Source organism: Candoia aspera, chromosome 1 (genome assembly GCF_035149785.1).
Source record: "Candoia aspera isolate rCanAsp1 chromosome 1, rCanAsp1.hap2, whole genome shotgun sequence".
NCBI lineage: Eukaryota > Metazoa > Chordata > Lepidosauria > Squamata > Boidae > Candoia > Candoia aspera.
Genome location: NC_086153.1, coordinates 55656864 through 55669743, shown reverse-complemented (window position 1 = coordinate 55669743; position 12880 = coordinate 55656864). Strand labels below are relative to the sequence as shown.

Here is a 12880-nt window from a genome sequence, read left to right as displayed (position 1 = left end):
GCCGCCAGACCGCTCCAGGCCCATCATCCAACGCCCCCGAGGGTCGCACTGCCAAGGCTCCCCACGCCGCCGAGATCCCCCCGAATCTGCTGCGCCGCTAACGCGTAGCCAAACCTCCGGGACTCGCTGCGCCGCCGGGACCCGCCGCTCCGACAAGGGGGCTCCGTCCAACACCGGCCCATCAGGTACAAGGGCCGGGGACCCTCAAAAATCTCCCTCCAGGACTCCAACTAACAGCGAGGCTGGGTGCGGGGGAAGAGGGTCAAGGAAAACCGGGAGTCTCCCCTTAGAGCCGCGGCCGGCGTCTGCTCTCAGTCGCCATCTTGGATCCAAAAATTTAGGTCAGCATTAGGAGTTGCCTCATCGCCCACACCAACCTCACGAGCCCCCCTCGAGTCAACCAACCAGCCAGCGCAGCTAAGCCGGAACGCCGCTTGCCTCTGTCCCCAGCTCAGGGTACCCAAAATGCAACGCGTGGGCGTCGAGCGTTGCATTTCGGGCAATCTAAGATGGCGGGCGGCACGGGCTGAGCGGAGTCGGGCGCCGGCTCGGCTTGAATTTGGAAGCACCACAACCTTCTCTCCCTCCCCGGAAAGTTTTCGGTGAGGAAGCCGGCGGAGAGGGATAAGGAGGGCAGGCGGCTAGGTCCCACCGCCACTGGGGTTTCCTCCGCTCCACCCTACCCGTCCCCGCTCCCGTCCACTGCACTCGAGGGGTAGCTTTAAGAAGCCGATCTTTTAAAAGGGAGGGGAAAAGGCGTTATACTGAGTGCTGCTTTAGCCGTGTTGGTAGACAGGCAAAGATCAAGGGTTGCGGCGGGCGTAGGTCTGCCGTAATTAGAACCTGTGCTATGTTCATAGTCCATTAATAAAAGGCGAGGTCCTCAAGGGAAGCGTGAAGCCCTCGTTTTCTTCTAGGTACCGATGGCTGTGGAGATCTGCGGGGAATATTGGATTTTGACAAGTAAAGACCTGCTCAAAAAGTGGACTTGGCGCTTTGATCTTAGTGGTATATATTTCTTATCATTGCAGTGAGATGTTGTTTTAAGTTCATTGGAGAAAGAACCAAATACAACTGTAGCAGTCCGAAGAAGAGGATCTAGTCTTAGTTGCAATAATAGACTAACATGGCATTTTCTCTATTACAAAGCATCATATGCTTAAAACACTTTACACATTCCTGCTAATGTGGGCTACTTTGTTGATGAAACTACTTTGCTGAATGTGTACTGCTGCTATAAAGTCAGATGCAAAACAACTTAGGTGCTTAATGTTTTGCATGAACATTTGTGTCCTCTGGGTCCATTCCTTGAAGTCCTAAAATAGCTGCAGCCAATTGAAACCTCAGTGTGCTGACTCTCAAGGCTCTCTGGGAGAAGAGCTGGTGAAATGACACCGTTAAAGAAGGGGTCCACAGCTTTCTGTCAACTGAGAGCTGCATTTGGGCTTTGAGGCCTTACTTCACAGAGTAGAAGCCAGGACAAAAAAGAAATTGCTCTTATGAAATTATTTACCCAGATAACTATTATTTTCCTGTAAACTGTCAGATTCTTGTTTTTACTGAATTGGGTATTTTAGATACTTTTGGATGTTGCTTTTCTGTGGATGACTTTTAGATACTGTTTCTGTGGATATACACAGCTTATCCATATCCTTATACATTTTCAGGTCTATTTTAAAGTCATACTGAATTGAAAGGAAATGTTACTAAAAGGGTATAGTTAGCAAAAAAGAATTTTCTGCTTAAGGTTTATTTTAAAGAGATTGTTGTACTAGTTTTGGCTATTACTGATTTTTTAAAACTTAACCCAGAATTTCCAGTGTTCATTTGCACTTGAAATTTTGAGAGTTTGACTACGTCTTGAGAGCATCAGTTGGAGAAGTCTGGATTAATTTTACCCCACCTCCCTTTTTGTTCTTGTTTGTATTTCTCCTTCAGGTGTAGCGTTGCATTGCTGGAGCAGTTATACTGTACATGACTCTCAATACTGTACATGACTCTCACCAGCAGGATGTTGATTAGATGCAGAACAACTTTCATAAACTTTCATAAATTGTCTTTCTCTCTCTCCTTGAAGAGCAGGTGGCCAAGAAGGCCTTTGTCCTTTGGCTACATCTGCTGTGCCATTGTGCCCCATCCTGGATCATGTGGCCCTCCAGATAATCACTCATGCCCCTGTCATCTCCTAGCTTGACTATTGTAATGTGGTCTACATGGGCCTTGTCACCTCACAGCCCAACTATTGCAATGTGCTCTGCATGGAGTTGTCTTTGAATATCAGTCAGAAACTTCAACTGGTCCAGAATGCAGTGGTGTGAGAATGCTAAGGACCTGCCTTGGCATGGCCACATGACACCCTGCTTCATGAGTTGCGCTGGTAGCCAGTATGCTTCTAAGTGTAATTCAACGTACTGGTTATCATCTATAAAGCACTACATGTCATAGGGCCTGATGATTTGAGGAACTGCCTACCTTCTGCAGTTTCTGCCCAGACAGTAAGAGCCAATAGAGTGGGTGTGCTCCAGGTCCTCTCATTCTCTGTCATAGCACCTGCCCTCTGGAATGAGGTCACCTCTGAGATCTGGAAAGTTCCTACCCTGATGGTATTCAGGAGGGTCTCAAAGACCTGGCAGGCCTTGGGGTATGGTGGATGGAACTCCCTTTGTTAGAGATGATTGTTTTTTTTGTTTTTGTGTTGATGGGGTATTTCTCTTATTGTATGTTTTATTTATGCTATTCTGTTTTATATTATGAACCACCCAGAGTCACTCTGGAGTCAGGCAGTGCCAAAATCAAATCAATAAATAATCCTCAGGCTTGCCTAGCTATCCTTATGGAAAGGAACTAAAGTATAGGGTTAGGATTATAGACCAATATTTTTCATGCAGAAGATCCCAGGCTTAATTCCTGGGTGATGGTTGTACTGATTGGGGATTTAGATAAATAGTTTAGGTAAAACTGTTTGAGTTGTTTTGAAATTGAAAAATTTGTGTTGCATTTATCCCAGCTTTCTTTTCTTGTATGTATATTGTTTCTGCATTAGCCTTAAATGCTCTGAAGCAGAACCATGCCTTCACTTCTAGACTTGTACCTTCAGTGTCAGGTGGCTATGTTTCAAGTGTATGAAGCTGTTCTTTATGAGGAGGTATTCACTTGTTAGGATTCTTTTGTGGACAAATGCTCTCAGTTTGTGAACAATGAACATCAGATGGGCAGCATTGTAATAGAGATAAAAACATAAATCTATGGTGCTTGTTCTGTTATCAATGAATGACTTTTCTTACCATTATTCAAAATACGGCTGCAAAACAAGTTACTTCAGTAATATCCAGTCCAGAAGAACAAACAGCACTTGTGGAGTGGGTTTCTTAATGTGTTCTTGGGTGTTCACATTTGCTCCAGTGAGTTGGAGAATTTTCTAGAGCAGATTGGGAAAAGTGGGGTTGGAACAGAAGGAATTACAAAATGCCCACTGCATGAGCACAAATCTACTTGCACGGTATTTGATGTAACCCTTAGCTTCCTGCAAATATCTTTAAAGAAATAGAAACTATGCTGAGATGGAGGCAATAGTTCTCATCTATGAAGAAATCTTGCTAATTTGTTTTTTTTTAATCGTACTATTATTTGAAGAGTCTTTATTTGTCTTCAGAAGTGTATCTTTCGTGCAGTCAGAATCAGAAGAAGAATGGAAATGAATCTTTTGGTATCAGATCCTCATTTAGTTGCTATGGCTCTTTATGTTTGGGACTGAATATCTGCAGTGAGATAAAAGTAAAATCTCAAACAAGTTGAGCTCAGCTTCTGGTGACTCTATGGACACATTCATGTTGTTTTCCTGGTAACAATATGGCAGTGATTTGCTGTTGCCTTTTTCTCATGAACCTATTTGATTTTTCAGTCTAGACTGTAGCCCTGGGACTTCCTTGTCTCAGCTAGGTTTGATCCTGTTGAGCTGTTGTCACTTACAGTGGTAGCCTGGCTCTAATTGTTCAATTTCTTTGTGCTTTTTAGAGTAATAAAAGTTGGGTTTCTAAATTGTGCAGAGAATCTAAGTAGGGAAGTCTCCCTGTTGTAGTAGTGAATATTTCAGTGTGGACAGCAATGGGAATTCTAGCATACAATGGAGTCAGTACATTAATCTCCCTTGTCTCTTGTGCACGTGTTTTGAGAGGACAACAGATGATTCTTCCCACCCTCCAGCTATTTCTTGCTTTAACAGCATAGTTGAAGGTTTGTAGCTTCCTTAATAGATGGTGCTGTCAATATTGGTTTAAGTGACATAAAAGTGATTATCTTTACAACATTCATAACCAAAACAATTATTATATTCAGATCTATCATTGCATCATCTAAGTGTTGGAACCTTTCCTTATCCAAATAAATCCATCCATATAAATTTGTTTGACTAATAGGTGGCTTGTTGGAGGATGCTGATTTGCACAACAATTATTCTTTATATTGATCAGATCTATGGGATTCTGAAACAATCCATAGATTGCTTTTACATACATTTCTATACTATCAATTGCATTCTGGTTCCAGCATATAAAATAATAATCAAATATTTAAATAAATGGATTTTTTTTTATGAAGTTGAAGTGGGAGTTGGAAACAGATGTCTACTTCACTGTGTAAAAGCAACTTGCTTCTATTGTGGCCTGATTACACATTTAAAAGCAATTTTTTTTTCCTGATTATTTATTTATGTACCACCAGATTCAACAAAAATGACTCCTGGAGTTTTACAACATAAAAACAGTAAAAACATAAAAGCTGATATTAAATATTCCTTGAAATTTTTACGTAAGTGTAGCTAGATTGAAGTTTTATCATTTATTCAGTGCTTCTAAACCAGTACAACAATCTTTAGCAAACAATTGTAGTAGTGACATTTTTGTTGTTATTAATTTGACATATGTGATGTTTTCCAGTTATAAGTAATTTGGGTGACCTACCAAGCCAAATAGGGCTCATTCTTCCTGTATATTGTCCAATTCTTGAGATACTGGCTTAGGATTATCCTAGGGTAAAGAAGTTAGATTAATCAGGATATATGTACAAGCATGAGGCTTCCATATATGAAGGTGTGGAATACCTCTTTTGCCTTTTTTCTTAGCGGGTGTGTCTAGTGAGTTTGTTTTCAATGTAGGCTGTGTTTTGCCTATGTTTAAGCTGTGCATTTTGCCTGTATTTATGTTTCTCTAAACATCATTAATTTGCTTTCAGTAAATGATAGCAAAAGAATAAACATGGATTCAGGAGAGTGGTTATTGTGTTTTGAAGTTTGCCTTCCTTTTCTGTCTTGTATTTAGATTTTTGGCAAGTTAATTTTCTATTAGTCTTATCAAGTTGCATCAGGGAAATTAATATTTATGACGCTCATCTATCAAGGCAGTCATTTTGCAAAAACAGCCATGACAATGCAATCACCCCGATATCTATTGTAGACTTATAAAACTGTTGCTAAAGTAAATGGTTCATCCAGGCTTTGTTGTTGAAAAGTAAATTTAAATATTTCAAGTTTGTTGAACAATAAGTTATATCATTATTACAGAAATAATGGAGATTCTTAAAACATCTTTCCTTATACAGATTTATTCCCTTAAAACCAATGTCCATAAGGCAAAGAGTAATTTGAATGTTGTTGAATGTATTTTATCCAGAAATGTTTTGAGAATCTCTTTCCTTAGATGCTTATCTTGAGATAACGTCCCAAGAATTATTTATATCAGTCAAGAATTGCAAATAATTCATGGAAAGGATCAGTGTTCTATGAACAGGCAGTGTTCTATGAACAGGCAGTATAGAGCAGAGAAAGGTAATTGCTTATCAGTGACAGTTTTATCTTGAAGTGTTTCGAGATCAGTATAGTTTCTTAAAATCACAGTGTTTTGAATTAACAAGCATCTATATGTAGGGCAGCCTTTTAGATGAAGTAGACATAGATTCTGTGGTGACATTTTTCCATTCATTTTATAAATAAATGTTGATCATTACATAAAAACGTCTTAGAGAAATGTTTCTTTCAAGAAGAGCATTGGCAATTGAAACTTATGAATAGCAATAGTAAAGATAACCAAGTGGCAAACTAATATAGTTAATGAAACAACTGAAAACACAATTAATACAAAAATCAATACAACATGATTTTGTTAATACAAAATATTATTTTCTTCCTGGAAAACAATAAAGTCTGTGATTCAATAAACTGAAGTTGAGAATTTGGAAAAGAAGTTTGAAGAATTGAATGAACACAGTGGCTAGGATCCAGAGACCTGTAGAAGTAATTTTGACAGCCCACAGGAGGATTTCAAATACCACATGTTGAACTGTTCTTGGAGCGGAAAAGAATTCTGAAGCAGTTTGTGCTATGTTGTGGTGAATCAGAAATCAAATTCACAAGAGTTAATGCAAGCCCTTTCTGTGATCTAAAACAGTTATTGAGTTTGTACCAGAGGTGTGTATCTATATGTAGTATGTACATTTATACAGAAAAAAATTCAACAGAATCCAGTGTAGTACAAAGTGCTGAAGTTTGCTGACAGGACTTTTTTTCTCAACCCAACATTTTGAGGACATATACAGGACTGAAGACAGAAAAAGCATCTCTCCATTCTTTACTCTGCTGATAGAAACCTTTAATTCAGTTCTACTGTCAGGTTGAAAAATATAAGTTGCTAGCAATAGAACACAAATCATGGATGTAAATAAAACAGTTGAAATCACAATAGAATGTACTATGGAATGATAAACAGTGGTGGGGACATTGTTGGGCCTAAAAACTAGTTTTATGAATATGGAATCATAGTTATTCACTATTAACTTTTTAAGTTTCATTTTACATGTCTGGAAGTTCTTATATATATTGACAAGTTTGATTTATCCTTACTGAGTTCTTTGGGCAATTATCACTGGGGAAAAATTAAATGCCCTCTGCTAAGATATCACATCTTTGTTAGTTACAGCAACTCTTTGGGTCTATTGATTTACTAAACTCATTTTTTTTCTGGAAATCACGCAAAACATTTAACTTATCTGTTTACATTTTAAACATTTCCAGTGTATGATCTATTCTTGGTATCGTAACTGCATACCCTAGTGAAATTGTTGAAAGAACATCTGTGAGCTCAGTAGGTCCAGCCAGAACCTGTGGCAAACTTAAGTTTAAATTTCGAAGTACAGATTTTACCTTTCCCATCTTATGCAAATACATTTATGCTCCTTATATCTGTTCTGTATGGTCAAACCATTTGTACAAGTTTAGGAGGAAAGCAAGTCAAATGTCTTCCTTTTTTATCTAGACCAGTGTACATCTCCAGAGCTAGAGACATGTGTCAGCTTTCTTTTATGGTCCTTGGGTACCACTATGCTATATTTGAGGTGCCAAATTTATTTTTGCTTAAATCTTCTAATGTCACTTTTTTGTTTGGAGCAAGAGTAGCTTTGGGGCACCTGGTTGGAGCCACACAACTGACTCCTCACTTAAGAAGTGATGGTTCCTCTGTCATCAGTTTTCTCTCATAGGATTGTTTTATCCAGGTATCATTGATAGCTTTATTTTTTACAGTCAGTATTGTAAAACGTTAAAAATTGACAATAACTTGGATTTTGTGTTTTCTCATATAAAATCCAAATATTGGGAAACAAAAGTTGGAAGTATGAGCCTGTAACTCCTGACAAGTAAATCTTTGGTCCAAAATGTATTTATTATTTTTTCTTGTAAAATAATTGTTCCAGTGGTCCTGAAAACAACAACAACACACAACTGTTTCTTTCTGGCAAGAAGCAAGAGTCCACTTCGCCAGATGTAGTTTGCGAACTAGATCATATTAACTTTCCAACTGGCAAGAAAAGAAGAAGAGATTAAATTTATGTAGACTTGTTGAGCATTAGCTCTATCTTTTCTCCATCTGCTCCCCCCCATCTATTTTTGTGGCTTAGATATCTTGTTCATATTTTCTTGCAGTTCACTGCAATTATTCAGTAACTCAGAATTACTTTATTGGTAGCTGCTGTAGGGACACTGGAGGAGTGAGGACTGAATGACTGTACAGTAATGCAAAGTATATGAAGGTGAATGGTGTGTGAGAAAGCTAGAAAGATGAATATCAGTTGGGTGTTTTGGGATCACTTTAAAAAGGTGTGATTGTTCATGAGTGTGATTTTCTTTTAATATACACAACAACTGCTCTTGGCTAATGCAGCATATCCTACTATTCTTTCCATGCTTCCCTCAAATACTTACCTTTACCTTTACCAAGCAACTCCCATACTGCTTTCCTTTGAAAAGGCTGTGTTGCTTCCCAGAGCAACAGCCACACCTCTGTCCTCTTAAAAGCTTCACTACATTTCTGTTCCTATCTTGGAGAAAGAGTCCCTTTCCTTTTTTTTTTTTAAATAAGAATTTTATTAAGTTTGAAACAAAGTTAAAAACTACAAAAAAGCAAAAAACTACAAAAAGAAAAAAAAACTAAAAGAGTGTGAAACACAGGAAAAAAGAATTTTGAAGATTACATAAAGAGTTGACTTCTGACTTTCAACAGCAAGAATATACAGCAATTTCCATAATCAATCCCTTACTCTATATCAAATCAAGATCACATTATTTCTGTAAATATAAATTTCTATAAATATTTTATTGTAAACCACCGAGAGTCCCCCTGTTTGGGGGGAGATGGGCGGTGATAGAAATTTGAATAATAAATAAATAAATCATTCCATTAGCACATTATAAAGATCACTAAGCACAATTGCCCCTTCCCCTTATATTAAAAAGAAATATATAAACCTCCAAATCAACTCCCCCCAGACAACATTTATTTAATAATTTCCTTCCTACTACTGTTCTATATATTTCTGTCCACTATAATTGAAATCAAATTATAGAAACATTTAAATTGCTTACTTTTATAATAAATAATACTATAACAATCTTACTCCTATTAAACCTAAAACCAAACAATTATTATTATATCTAAAAAAATTTGAACATCAAACAAACCTTAAAAACAATCCAGTAAATCTTAATCCAAATCATTAAAGATGAATCATACAAGCCTCAATATCAAACCAAATAAACTTTCTTAATTCTCTACCCCACCTCAAAATAAACCAAAGCATTTACATATCTCCATATTAGACACAAGGCATTTTTCATACAGAAATCAAAGAGCCCAACGGCCCCCCTTGGAAACTCAGACTTCTCAGCAAAAAACCTCCCACAGAACAAAGCCTCTCTTTTCCCATAACATTCCATAAAAAAAAAACTGCATTTGTAATTTGTAACTCAGACTGTCCCGTTAACCCCTTCAACATCAAAATGTAATTGTTGCCTGGCACTTCAACAAAAGCTTCAATCTCACTGTCAGTAGGTTGATCTCTATCTTTGTTAAAATCTTCATCTTCCACAACCTCCTCAGCCAGATGACAGATTTTAGAGCTGATATTTTCTGCAATGTCCCGAATATCTTGCAGAATAGCTTGACAGGTATCATAACATCTGTTTAAACTCACAGCGAAGTACACGATGGAACTCTGAGAAAGTCTCCTTGAAATCCTCCATGTTTCAGACAGTAGATTATGGCACCCCCTAGATACTTGACTAGTGAGAGCAGGAGTTAATGAGTTAATGGAAAATCTCTGAAAGTTGTTGACATAAGAGAAATTATTGTAACAAGCAGCTCCCAGGGAAAGTGGAAACGGAAAGCTGAAGATTCAAAATAGCAGATTGAATGTGTAGAAAAATATTAAATCCTTCAAATTCGGTACAGAAATAACAGGAAGATGATTATTTATTCTCAGTCCTCCTCCATATCCAAATGGGAAAACAAGCCAAAGCTTAAAAAGATGTTTGAAAATTAATCGCAAAAATAATGGCAAGCACCAAGAGGGATCATTTCTCCTTGCTGTAGAAAGCCTCTCTTAGGGTACATAACATTATATATATATAATGTTATATTGGGTGATTTAGAAATGGGGTGATTTAGAAATATAAATTGGGTGATTTAGAAATGGGGTGGCTCGACCTAGTGTCCCTTAAGGCTACAGCAGGGCTTGGAAATAATGACATCCAGGCCTCCCAGAGGCTCTTACCTGATTGGCATGAACATTGTTAGCAATTCTCAGGCTGCAAGTCACCATCCCAGAGGGCAGATGGGATGATTCCGAATGTTTTCTTTGTCTGTGAAATCGCTCTTGGGCTTCAGGAAAAAGCTTTCCTAAGCCCACCCCCCACCCCCGCTGTCAGGTCTGTCCGCAAAGCTCACAGACACAGCTGTTCAGTCGGCCATGTCCCCAGCGAAACTCCGAGAAAGAGTGCCTTTCCTACAGTTTGTCTACTTCCTCTGTTGCCTGACTAAGTAGGCTTTTTTATTTCTTTTTAAGTATTTCTTCTCCATTTGCTAATTTAAATTCTCAAAGCCGCTTTCACTACAGTTAAAATGTAACTACATATGTTATTAGGGAGAGGCAAGTGTGTATGCCAGCCACTTTCAGGCACTAGGTATCTAGTTGCTATTCTGCTTCATCTTTATGTCAGAGCTAATCTTGAAGGAAATGGCAGTGGAACCAGCTAATTCCTAGTCCGTCATACAACAGGTTTTTGCTGATGTAACAAGCATGGGGGAGAAAACCAAGCCAGTGAAAAACATTCCCCCTTATAGGTTTCCGTTTACTCTGTTTCTGAATTACTGAGTTTTAGGAAGTCTTAGAAGAGAACAACCCTTTAATGAAAACAGCTATCAGAGCAACAGATAAATATGAGCGTAGTCAAGTTCCAAGCACAATCTATAGTGACCATGATCTCACTAATTTTTATGCAGCAAGAAGAGTGCATCGTGGTGTGTTTGCTGCATAAATAATACTTGAAGTTGAATAACAAGTCTGGATTCTGGATCATGAACATGCATTTTTGCTGGGCCCTTACAGTAAGTTCTGTTTTGATCCAATTATTACAAGTAAGGTAGAAATCTATTAGCATTTAGAAATCAGTATCGCACACTATGTTAGTTACTGTAGAGAGCCAGTTTGGTGTAGTGGTCAAGTGCTGGCCTAGAAACCAGGAGACTGCACGTTCTAGTCCCACGGATGAAAGCTGGCTGGGTGACTTTGGGCTTGTCACTCTCTCTCAGCTCAATCCACCTCACAGAGTGGTTGTCGTGGGGGAAATAGGAGGAGGAAGGAGTATTAGGTATGTTCACCACCTTGAGTTATTTATAATAAAAATAATAAAGGCAGGATAGAAAATAAATAAATAAAGTTCTGAAACCTTGATTGCAAGTCACAGATACTTTTCTCAGAGAAACTGTTTCCATAAAATAGAATACAGAGTTGTTCTGAACATCAGGTTTAAATTTATTTCCTTTCAAATCAACTCTTAAAGAATACTTGACAAGTACGCACTGTTTCCAGTGTTTATATCTGGCAAGATTCTCATTCCAGAATGGACATTTCAGTTTATAACTTTGTTATCCCACATATCTTGAATTTCAGTTCCCAAAACATAACTTAAATACTTTTTAAATACAAGTAAGAATTCATTCTACTAGAAGCAATTCCTCCCTCTTTTTCTGCAATTACATTAATCCATGTAGTCCATTTCAGTTTTCTTCTCTTCCATATGAAAACAGCATTTTATTCTTTCATTTAATGTTGAAATATGGTTTAGCTTAGAACACTGCAGTGTACACATTTCTGTTTTATTCCAAATGTTGAATGACATTAAATAATGTACATCAACTCTAGCCAAGACAGAAATGAAACAGAGCATCATCATCAAAATGTTGATGTACTGAGCATATTTTTATTTAAACTTAAATAGGAAAAAATTATCTTGCAAGTTTGGTGCACTTGTTCATAAAATGTCAAACTTATCCTGATAGTGATTGATTATGCTCCATCAAATTTTGTTGACTCTTAGTGGCTGCATAGATTGATCTTCCTAATAGTATTTGAGGATAATACTTATCCTCAGTTAGTTATCATATATGTTAAAGGTGAATACTGTTATCTGAGTATTCTTATATAGCCAAAACAATACCACCCACAAAAAAGAAAGAGGCATTTTTGGAGAACTTGAGGTTTACAGAAGTACAGTGTAATGGTTGCCTATTCTAAAACACTATCAGACTCATGAGCAGGAATTCAAAGATATCTGATTTATTAAAGAATAGTATGCAGGATCACAGAGAAAGCTGAGAATGATGAAAGCGCGCCAAATGCAAACTAAAAACCCTTGGTGCAAATGAAATCCCTTCCCCCTTAGAATCCTCCCAAGTTCACAATCCCAGGTGCTCCTAACGGTTTCTGATGGTCTGCGGGAAACGTCCTTGAACAGAGCACATAACCCAAACACATTCCATTGTAATGAACACAGATACAGAGCTTGGTACAAGGTTTCACAGCAGCTCCCTCCCAAACAGAAACGCGCATCAGCGCCATGGCATGTGAAACGTTATGATGTATACTGTACATTGAAACAGTGAACATGACATACAGTCTTTTAAAAGAAAAAAATACTAAAATCTCTTTTTCCTTGAGAATAGTCTAAAGATAGCCAAACCAGAAAATATTTATTTATTTGCTTGCTTACTATGGCTTATGTGCTGTTCACTTCCAAATGGCTTTGAGCTGGTTATATCACGCAACAAAAAAACATTAAAATAGAATCAGTAATTAAAACAGCAGCATCTAATGATGCCACCTAATGGAGGTAGATCAGTCCTCATTGTCCCCAAGTGCTTTCCATGTTTTCATAGCTGGATATCAAAATATTAATGGGAAGGAGGGAGGGTGGGACCCTAAAATTAGAGAGGGAACATTTTGGAAGAAGAGATGATTGGCTGGAACACTGAACAGGAGCATGTCCCACTACAAGTTA

General features: G+C 37.9%; 1 protein-coding gene across 5 annotated transcripts in view; it reads left to right on the top strand.

Annotated features, from left to right (window-relative positions):
* The first annotated feature begins 498 nt into the window (after positions 1-498).
* Positions 499-12880, top strand: part of LCLAT1 (lysocardiolipin acyltransferase 1) — a 106712-nt gene continuing 94330 nt past the window's right edge. For 4 of the 5 annotated variants that reach the window (XM_063304409.1, XM_063304391.1, XM_063304397.1 and 1 more), the window contains exon 1: positions 499-602. The gene's annotated coding sequence lies outside the window, so the exon portion shown is untranslated. Of the gene's footprint in view, positions 603-894; positions 918-12880 lie in introns of those variants that run through there. The other variant, XM_063304403.1, reaches the window with a different exon arrangement.